This window comes from Talpa europaea, assembly GCF_964194135.1.
Source record: "Talpa europaea genome assembly, chromosome: 2".
Classification (NCBI taxonomy): Eukaryota; Metazoa; Chordata; class Mammalia; order Eulipotyphla; family Talpidae; genus Talpa; species Talpa europaea.
Window position 1 is genome coordinate 24831527 of NC_140068.1, and position 11388 is coordinate 24842914.

An 11388-nucleotide genomic window follows, 5' to 3' on the forward strand; every position below is an offset into this window, starting at 1 on the left:
TGTAATTGACTCCAGGTCTCCTGTGTCATGTGTTTACTCTTTTATTCTAAGAGCACTGATTCTGTGAATGTACTTTTTTTATTAGCAGGGAAAGAAATAAATTGATTTGATATGTTTAAAAATATATAAACTCAAGGGCCTCCCCGCTGGCGCAGCGGTTGAGTGCTGGGTTGCGAAGCTGCCCGCGGCCTCTGCGGCGCCGGTTCTATCCCCGGCTGCTCCCCGGCCATTGGAGGAGGGTCCCACGTGGCGCGCAGACCTCTCCTGCCGCCCGCTGCTCCCCTCAGCAGTGTACTTCGGTCCTTCTGCCTGCTCTGCTCCCCGCTCTGGCTCTGGTGAATTCTCTCACCCTCCTGCGCTTCTGACTGTACCCAGCGCTTGTATAAACAAATAAATAAATAAAAATTAAAAAAAAAATAAAAATATATAAACTCAAGCTATATGGAATGATTACTGTGAAATCAGTTTTTAATAGGTGTCCTGAGACTTTTGCTTTTGTTTAAAAGGCAAAATTCCTGCCTGCTATGCCAAACTCCTCTATCATTCCCTGGTCCTCAGCTTTTCTAAAAATTTGATTTTTATGAAAGGTACAGAATGACATCTGTTAAGACTTCCATTTTTGTAATACACTTTGATATTATGATCTGACTTTAGAAATAATGCTTGGTATGACATTATTTCCCTTAATGCCTCTGTCTCATTTATATCATTAAAAAAAAAAATTAACACACTCCTTGTAGATGTATCCCACTCCCAGAACAAGTGAGCTGACAGAAATGCTTGTTCTGCCTTAGTGAAGTGGTCCCTGCGACTGCATATACAACTAATTGTGATTTTTGAAGTGAATGAATCTCTGTGGTACCACTCTCCTGAACCATTGTCATGGGGAAGAAGCCCTATTTACTTAAAAAAAGGTAGAAAAGAGGGCCTCCCTGGGGGTGCAAGGGGTTAAGTCAAAGCACTATGTAGCTATCCCTGGCCAGGGAGCTACCCACATCGCACTGCAGACCTCTCCTGTCTTGCCTGCTGCTGCCCTCAGCAGTATATTTCAGCCAATCTGCCTAATCTGCTCCCCACTCTGTCTCTGGTGAATTCTCTCCCCACCTCCCCACCCCCACACCTCTGGTCTACATCTCAGCTCTTGTATGCATAAATAAACAAATCTTTAAAATATATAGAATGAATGCTTTTATTTATTTATTTATTTATTTATTTATTTGAGACTATTTTTTGAAAGTTTCTCTGAACAGATGGACCTTCTGCTAGGTGCTGGGGATAAGCTGTGATCAAAGTGAACAAAATCTCGGCCCTATGGAGAGAAAAGCACAATCTCTCTGCTTTATGTGGAACTTACATCCCAGTGGAAGGGACAAACAATAAACACCAGAAAATGTAATTATTTACAGAGATGCTGTGGTGAAAACATATTGCTAGGAAAGAATAACTGACTGATTATTTGGATATGTGACCCTAATTTAGATGAGGCCTCTTCAGACGTGAGAGTGTAGAAACTGAGCTAGGAAAGTTGAGAATGGGGCAGCTATTTTGAGAGGAGAGCAGTCCTTAGCACAAGGGCTTGACATGGTCAGAGATGGGACCATGGCCCACCCACAGCTGGCGCCTCGTTAGCGGAAAAGTTCGGAGAAGTGAAAAGGAGCCAGCTTTTAGGTGGAAATGCCAGATTTTGATTTACATTTCAGAAAGTTGTCCTTGTGTCTGTGTTATAGGGCAGCCCCGATATTGAACGGGTTCCTGGCTGTGGGTCCTCACCCGCGCGCTTACAAGGGACTTATGAATACTCCACTACAGGCACACACAAAAGGTTAATAAAAGGTTTATTTACAAGGGAAAAGGAAATAAGGAAAATGTACAACTCAGGGAGAAAATAGGGAAATAAAGTCTTTAATGCGTCCTACCTGATCCGCCGACCTGGAAACCCAAAAAGCACTCTCCGAGCTGGCCGGACGCTGCCAGCTGGCGGAGAGCCAAAATGGGGGACCCCTCCAAAGCCCACCTGGCTGGCTTTATACCAACCTGGCTGCTTAACTCCACCCTCAGGTCCCAGCCACCTTCCCTTTGGTGGTGACAGGATTTGTCTTTCCCAATGTCCTGATGGCTTTGGTCTGGGGTGGGGGTGGAGTCCACAAAGCCTGTATGGAATTAGCTTTAGGACATCCTTTTCCCCCTAACAATTCCCCCCTTTCACTTTATGCCACCATTTCCATGGTGATGAAGATCCTTTCCCCCCTAACATCTGTATATGGACAGGAGGGGAGGATAGGGGTTAGCAGTGTTAAAGGAAATCTTAGGAAGCTTAGAGACATTAATGCTTTGGACCATTGAGGTGATGATGGAGATGCAGAGAAATGACTATGTTTGGAAGTGAGACCAACAAGACTTGCTGATGTGAGGGGAAGAATTTAGCATGACTCCTAGATTTTGACTTGAGGGTATGGGTGGATGGCTATGCCTTTTAGTGTGATGGGGAGGAATAGATGCAACACAAATCTTGAATGGGGCAAATGAAACCATGATGGAACATCCTTTCATATCCCAAGGAAGGGAGGGAAGAAAGGAGATAATACCAAGGTTGGGGATGATGGAGTGGTGGAGGGCAGCTGGAGGCTTGGCTTTTTTGCCCTTTGGGAGAGGTGGTCCAGCGCACACGTAGCACTAGTAGCCTGCCATTCTCCCTGCCATCCCAGGGCGGTTCCGGGACGGAGTCTTGTAGCCCCAACCTGCTGCACCGCCAGGGATTCAGAATAGGGCCAAATCTACGTCGCCCTGGTTAAAAAACCCGTTTTCAAAAGTTTTCTTTGGCTGCAGGCTCCTGCGGGGGCCGGCTCCGCTGAAAGACCTATGGACGCCGCTGAGGGTCTGCAGTTCCCGCTGCTGCCGCACGAGGCCGCTGTTACAGCGCCGCGGAGATAGGTGGTCCCACCAGGCCAGAGATCACTGGAGTCGCTCAGGACCCCAGCCTTTGACTGTTACCAGCGCTGTAGACTGTTTAGAGTTCAAGATCAATGAAAAGTTGCCCAGGGGAGTCCCACCCCGGGGCCCAGGACGGAGTTCACGGCATGCTCAATTGCACAACTGTGTTGCATCCGATTTCATTCAGCTTTTTTATGGTTATGACACGTCATGGTATGACATTATTGGTATGACATTATTTCCCTTAATGCCTCTGTCTCATTTATATCATTAAAAAAAATTAACACACTGTGTTAACTGTGTGTAGAGTGGGATACATCTACTAATAATGTCACGCTCCTTTCGAAGTCTATTGTGCGCTGACGTCTTGTCAGCCCTGGTACAGTTATTACAAAATGTACGGTTTGGAACTCTAGTGTATTCCCATTAGAGTCACCGTGGCACTGTTATTACACGTGCTGCTCATTGATCTCAATTAAGGGTAGCTCTGTTGTAGTTATTACTCGTGGTAATCACAAAGAACTCAATTCTCAGCTTGAGCATCTTCAGTGCTGTAACACCTTCTACATATGCTGCTCATGTACAATTCTACTGTAGCTCAATTATCATCAGATCTGTTATTGTTGTTACTCATGATTCTCATGTAGAACTCTATTGTAGCTTAATTATAGTCAGCTCTGTTGTATTACTTATGCTGCTCATGCAGAACCCCATGATCTCAATTAATGTCAGCGCTCCTTCAGTTATTACACAAGTCGCTCATGTACAACTTGATGATCCTAATTATGCTAGCTCTTTTGCAGATAATTCTTATGGTGCTCATGTGCAATTCAATTCTGAATTGAATACTGTCAGTTCTGTCTAGTTTTCACTCATGGCTCCTGTAGAACTCAGTTGTCAGCTCAATTAACATTGCCTCTGTTTTAGTTATTACTCATGGTGCTCATGCACAACTCACTTTTGAGCTCAAATCCCTCCTGCTCTGTTCTAGTTATTCCACAGGGTGCTCATGTAGAAATCTGTTGTAATTCAATTAGGGTCCATTTTGTTCAGTTATTTTATGTGGTGCTCATGCAGAACTCAGTGATCTCAATTAAGGGCAGCTCTGTTATAATTATTTTTCATTGTGCTCATGCCGAACTCAATTGTGAGCTCTGTTACAGTGATTAGTTATGGTGCTCACATAGAACTCAGTTGTGAGCTCAAGTAGAACTCAGTTGTGAGCTCAAGTAGAACTCAGTTGTGAGGTCAAGTACCATCAGCTCTGCTCCAGGTATCACCCAAAGGTGCTCTGTTATAGCTCAGTGAAGATCAGCTCTTCTATAGCTATCATTCTTGTTGCTCATGTAGAACTCAATTGTGAGCTCAATGAACACTAGCTCCATTCTACTTATTATGCAAGGTGTTCATGCAGTCCTATTACTAAGCATTTTTTGGTGATTAGCACTTATTTTATTATCCTCAAACTGCTCTTGTGAATATTCCTCCTGGAAATATTCTCTGAGTTGCCTGTTTCCACTGGAGGAAACTAGTGAGAAAGAATGTGCCAGACCTTGCTGTGGTTGGCAGTTTAAAGGGAGACACCCTGGAAACAAATGCTTTTAATAATCTGAGGTCTTGGATAGCAAGTGTGTGTTCGCTGAGGCCTGGGAGATGGCAGGTGAGGCAGTAGAGAAAGGAAGCACTCAGTGGTGCGGTTGATGTTTGAGGTACATTTGGTGTGTCTGGGAGGAAGACACTTACAACTTGTTCTTTACTACATGATTCTGTTCCCGATGCTCAGAACAGCTCCCAGCACGGCGAGGGCCCTCAGTCAATTCACTGCATATTGGATGAGGTGTCTGCTGACTTTCCAGAAGAAGCAACTCTGGACAGTGAGAAGAAGGAAAATAGTTTACTTTGTCCACAAACTCTCATCTGAAAGACCATGGTCCTGCCCTTTGGCAGAGAGCAGGGGTATTTATACAAAGGAGTTTTAAAAAAACTAGGAAATGAGCAAGGGTCAGTATATCCTTTTGACGCAGGCATCTGAGAATCTGGGGAGATTGGCAAGGGTAGGCATCAGCTCTTCTTTGTTAACCCTTGGGGTTTAATTTTCATCTCTTCTTAGGAATGTTCTTTCTTTTCCTTAGAATACAGGAAGACAGACTTGTTAAACAAGTCTGTTAAATGCAAGAGATAGGGAGGCTTATGGGGCTGGAAGAGAGACCTGTCCTGTTTAACCGCATCAACCCCCACTAGCAGTTATGACCTTCCATTTTTATGGGTGAAAGGGGCATCCTATCAGATGGCTGCTTCCTGCTGAATGGGGTTGCAGTAGGGGGTTATTATTATGGAAGGCCTGCACTTGCTGGTGCCGCCATTCTGGCATGATGTTAAGGTCTAGAGCTAGCAATACGGTATAAAACATATCACAGTCCCAAATGTGATAGGGATAACTTTTCCCTTTCTCAAGAGGATGACATTTGGGATACAGCCCTCACTGAAGATGACCAGAGACTAATATAAAAAGTTACTGAGGGGTCTCCCCTGGTGGTGCAGCAGTTGAGCGCTGGGCTGCAAAGCTGCCCACAGCTTCTGCAGCGCCGGTTCGATCCCCGGCTGCCAACAAGGGTCCCACATGGCACGACAGACCTCTCCTGCCACACCCGCTGCTCCCCTCAGCATTGTACTTTGTCAGTCTGCCTGTTCTGTCCCCTGCTCTGGCTCTGGTGAATTCTCTCAACCTTCCGCACTTATGACTATACCCAGTGCTTGTATAAATAAATAAATAAATCTTTAAAAAAAAAAAAAAAGTTACCGAGACATAATTTTTCTTTACCCTCATCCTAATTCCTTAAAATAGTCAACTAAATCTAATTGTAAACCATTTTACCTATATTTGCATAAACTCATAGGGCAGAATAACCAAGCAGAATATCAGCTTTGTTGAAAAGGCTAAAGGCCCTAGAGTGAGCTTTGAACATCCAGACCATGCAGGCTTCAGAATCAAGGTCATGATCTTACCAGACTTTACCTGAGATTGTCTCTCAAGAGTTTCAGGGCTTCCTCCTGGGTTTTCCCAGTCCTGCCAGTGGAGGCAAGTTTCCTCACCTTTCATGAAGGTCTTTGGAGCCTTATAACCAAAGTGACGGGCTCTTCTTGGCTTAGCTCTTCTCTGCTCACGTCCAATTTTACTCCCAGAAGAATGTCAATCAAATGTCAATCAAAACCTGTAACGTGTTTCCATGTTTTCCAGTTTAAGGAAAAATAAAGAAAATTCCCTGTTGATATAATGAAAAGATAGATATATTGTACTGAGAAGTACAAATATTTCTGCAAGTTTTCTTGAAATGAGAAAGACAAAAGCAAATGTTCCAGTTTGCTCATAAAAAGATGCAAATTGCCACTGCTATAGACGATAGGCAGTTTCAAGACATGCTTTCTAGAGCCCCAAAAAACATAAAAATTTTTTTTAAAAGTTATTAAAGATTATATTCCTCCTCCTCCGTGTACTTTGTCCCATGTAGTAGTCTCGATCTTCTGTTGGTAATTTTCATAAATTCAATTTTTCTATAGGCTTAGTAATTTTTCTCAGTTCCAAAACATAGTGTTCTGCACCAATCCCAGGCGGGTTCAGGCACCTTGAAAGAGAACCTTGGAGGGCTTGGCATCATCCCCACAGGGTAGGGGAAACAAGCCAGCAGGGCGAGAGCAACTTGGGTCGCCCTGCCCTGTGAATCCCCATACGCTATTTCCTCTCTCAGCCTTTCTCTGACGCTCTCCACAGCTCTCCACTGTGCTCTGCTGCTCGAGCCTTTGCCGCCCCGCACTTGCCTCTCTGCCACCCTTTCAGACTCAAGTCTCTCAGCTCAGGTGTGCCCATTCACGCACGCCCACACCATGCTCCAGTTGCCCGCCATCAGTCATGCATACCCTGCGTCCAAGCTTCCAAGTGTCTCCTGCATTCAAGGTTGCAGATGAGGCCAATAGTGCAAAAGCCTAAACAATCTTCATCTACCCTACACATATCTATCCTGTCAGTATCTTTTCTCTGATTTTTCTGAAGACAAAGCACAGCAAGTAACCTTTAGAAATAACAAAAACTTGAAAATGACCATACCTAAAATTGTCATATAAAGTACAAGACAAGGATGTTTGCTCAATTTTGTGACACGTATATATTTTAGAATAATAGGAACTGAGCAACATTATGCCAGATTATAGTAGATTTTAAGAATCCCAGATTTTAAAACACTTTTATCAATTTATATATATGCTGCAAAGGCATGACCTTGTAACAGCCAGGAAAAGGGGAGGTTCCAGGTTCCCTGCCCCACCCAAGGGAGGGTGGAGCTGAGCAGGGAGAGAAGAAGCTGCAGAGGAGACTGAGGAAGGAAGGAAGCAGGATGGAGAGCCAGGATGGAGGAGGCACATGGAGCCAAGAGACACGTGAAGAAACTGCGCTTGCCCTTTGGTTGTGGACTGGGTGACACAGATGTGGGTGAGACCCGTGGGGAGGTCAACAGTGGCAGTGTCGATCTTGATTTTGGTTTTGCTCTTTTCCTCCCAGACTTGTCTGTCTGTTTCTGCTCCTTTCCTGTCAGTCCCCACCAGGTGGTGCTATAGACTTGTGGCAGGCCTTCGGACCTCAGAGGCCCTGCTTTGGGCCAGTCCTGTTTGGCTGGGCATTTACCCACAAGGAGCTGGGTAACTTTGGGTGCTTGATTTGAAAACTATATTCTTCTCCACTCTCCCCCTGTTCTGTATTGCACACTGATTTTATGAAGTTCCTTTTCACTGGAGTATGTTTTGTCTTGGTGAGGCATACTGCAGAACCGATTTAGAGTGGGCAGGTTTGAGAGTTTTGGGGTGACCCTCTCCCTGACCTGTAACAGATTTAGTGACTCTGGCGAGACAGAGCCATCCATGGTGTAGTGTTTAGCAAGGTATGAAGCAGGTTCCCTATGGAACCAGGCAGACAGGTAAAGGAGGAGTCCTGGAGCCCTCTGGTGGCTTTTTCAGGCTTTTAATGATCTTTCTATACCGTTTGAAGTGAGGCAACCAGGTGCAGGGCAGCAGGAAGACCTGGAATTTGACTGGGAATGCCCAGGGCAGGGCGGGGGAGGGTGGGCATTGACTGATGTGCATAACAAAGGACCCCAGAAGCTGATCTGTGGCACCCTTGTTGATAAGATTGAAATCATGGTTGATAAGATTGAAGTCTCAGGACTTGTTTTAATCACAATACCGGGTCTTCAAGCAGATGAGAGGTGCCTGGGAGGTAGACTCACGACCCTTGAAACTGTAGGTAGCATAGCACATTTTTTAGTTTCACCCCTCCTTTTTCTCTTTGTCCTTCTTCCCCACACACTTGATGCTGTATGAGTTTTCTAAAAATAAAAAGTCCTTGATCTTGCTCTTTCAGCACCACCCCCCACACCTCTGGCCTGTTCTTGTATGCATAAATATATAATCTTAAAAAAAAAAAAAAAAGAAAGATGTAGGGAAGTCCATGAAATTCTTAGAGATTTTATTCTAGGATCTCTTCCTTTTAAAATTTGTGTCTTACATATTTAAAAGCAGAATTATATTTTAACCCAAAATTTTGGACTCTAAATTCCTAATTCCACCGTATTCAAAGTGCCCTTCAAGTTATGTACAAATACCTTGTAAAAATAGCCTGCACCCATACTTCCTATTCCTGATACACATGTGAAGTAAAGGCATTACTAATCACATTTGGCAATGAAAAATTTAATCTAGGTTTCTATTGATTTCAATGTAATAAAAATAGCACACTTCCTGGAATTAGGGACTGGGAGAGTGAAGAGGAATTTCCGCATCTCCTTTTGATTCTATTCAGAAAGTCAGGTAAACCAAGCCAGGAGTTAGAATTTCAACTCGATATGTGAAACTTTCTTCTTCTCATTACAAAGCAATGTATCTATCTTACACAGTTTTCAATCTCATCCTCAGATATTTTCTTTCTGAAATAAATTTGCATATTATAGATATCCTTTTGAGACACAGGGCAAGCTAGGAATTATGCAGTTTTAGGGACAGTGCAGGAGGGGACCTCTGAAAAATTTAGGGAGGCTTCAGAGATAAGGACAACCAAGGGAAAGTAACCCATTCCACTAGGAAAAACAAACATCCCAGGACCAAGGACAACATTGTTAATGCTAGTCCTGGTTTCCTTCAGGTGGTAAAGGGAGGCGGAGATTGGAGAAATGGAGAGTGGTTTAATTTATGGACACATTAGAAGGGCAGCTGTTTAACTTCAATGCAGGGATGCCCATCCAGAAGACTGGGCCATAAATTTAAAGATGCAACAAATGGGGAAAGAGAAAGCTGTTAGATAAGGAATGTGAAGATCCCCCACTCAGTAGCAAATGAAGTGAGACAGCTGAGAACTAACCAATCACAAAGAGACTGGTGGAGCTTTAGAATAATGAGGGAAAAAAGGTATATATTCCCTGAGACACAACTCCACTTTGGCTTCCTTGCCCCTCCCAGGCCTGGTTCCCTGGCCTGGGAGTCCCACTTTATTTCTGTTCTTTTTCTCCTCAATAAACTTTTTCTTCTAAACAAACCTGCCTCTTCTCGCTTGCTTGCCTGAGCGTCTGCGAAGTTCCTGCTGCAGCTTCGTGAGACACCAACCCGTGGGGGGTCTAGCGGCTGGGGCTCAGCGCTGCCCTGCAGCCTGGGATCTGTTCCTGGCTGGGAGACTAGGCCTGACAATTCCGGTATCACTTTCAGGGCATAAGGATACATGGAAGCCCATTGGGTAGCCTGGGAAAGGAAGGAGTATTTGGATAATGTTAAAGTTTACTTTAATGGAAAGGTTTTGAATTATAGAGCCAAATCCAAACCAAATAAATCAACCAAACCTAAAAAGACAGATACACCAAACTTACCAACTTCCCTATATCAGATAAGAATTAGAAAAAAAAATGCCAGAGAGACTATTATTTAGTATTAGTGACTTAGAGTAAGAGATTTAAACTTGAAAAGCAATTCTTTGCATTTTAAATAAAGTTATATTCAAGCAAGGGGGTTCTTTCCAAAGGACAGGAAACTAGAGGTGTGTTTTTTATTTTGTTGGTTTTTTTTTTTTTTTTTTAGGAAATCAGAACATATTTATAGAACCTAGCACTATAATGTATAAGAGCAGCAGAGAATCATAATGTGGGTCCTGTCCTTATAGAATTTATAAGGATAATGCATTTGAAAAACATAAGAATTAAGAGAATCTAGAACTGTCTTTCAACTCTCATGAAGCAGGAAGCACGCTTGGAGTTATTTTAAACTAGAGAACACAATAAAGAGCTTTTTTAAAAAAAGATTTATTTTTATTTATTTATGCATAGAAGAGCTGGGGTACAGGCCAGAGGTATGGGAGGAGAGGGGATGAGAGGACTCACCAGAGGTAGAGTGGGAAGCAGAATAGGCAGATCTACTGAAATACACTGCTGAGAGGAGCACAGGAGAGATAGGAGAGGTCTGCTGTGCCATGTGGGCTAGCTTCCTGGCCAGGGACATAACTCAGGCCTTCATGGTGATAGTGCTGAGACTTAATCCCTCAGCCACCAGGGAGGCCCAGTTACCTGATATTCTTTTAAGATTGATGGACATCTTTTGTGTTGCTCATCTTGAACTCTACTATGTATTGGTTTGGTGAGAGTTATAATTTTTAAATAAACATAATTGACCTATAACTATTAAAATAAAAGGTATTTATCTGTATTTCTTTCAAAAATAACTTGTTACCCTTCATGGATCATGAACTATATCTAAGGAACTAGTGTCTTAAAAAATAGAGAACTACAGACTCTTGGAGTATAAGTGACCTTGTACTTGTGCTGGTTAAGTGTGAAATAAATTACTGCCACTTTGGGAGATAGGGAGATAAATTAAAAAGTAGACATCTGATTTAGCATAATTCATTAGAATAGAAAGAGGTGTTTAAAGGAAACTTTATGATGAATTGATGTGGGAGCAGAGGGAGAGGAAATGTCAGAGTCTCAGGTGAAGTAAATGTCAAGTGTATCTAATATCTAATAGAATGTTTAGCTTTTTAGAGGCACAAGGAAACATTCTCCTGAAAATTAGACTTAGGGTGAGGTACTTGTACAAGTCCTTAAGGCAGAGGATTTCACCTGTGGCGTGGGCCATGCTACTCATGCTGTCTGACAAGGTCCGGGCATGAGGAAAATTTCTGAGAAGTCAGAAAACTCCACAGCTGGCTCCTGCTACTTCCTTTCATTTGTTTGTGGCAGTTATTGAAACCATGGAAATTTTCTATAAGCTTTAGAATAACACAATGAGTGTTGGCATCAATGCCAGTTTTGGTAATGCACACTTCAGTGGTTTGAGAAAAATACTTTCCAACATGATTAATAATGAAACGGTTTCCAATAATTCTCCATGTCCTCCAATTTATAATTCAGTTACCATGAGTAACATTGAGTTCTC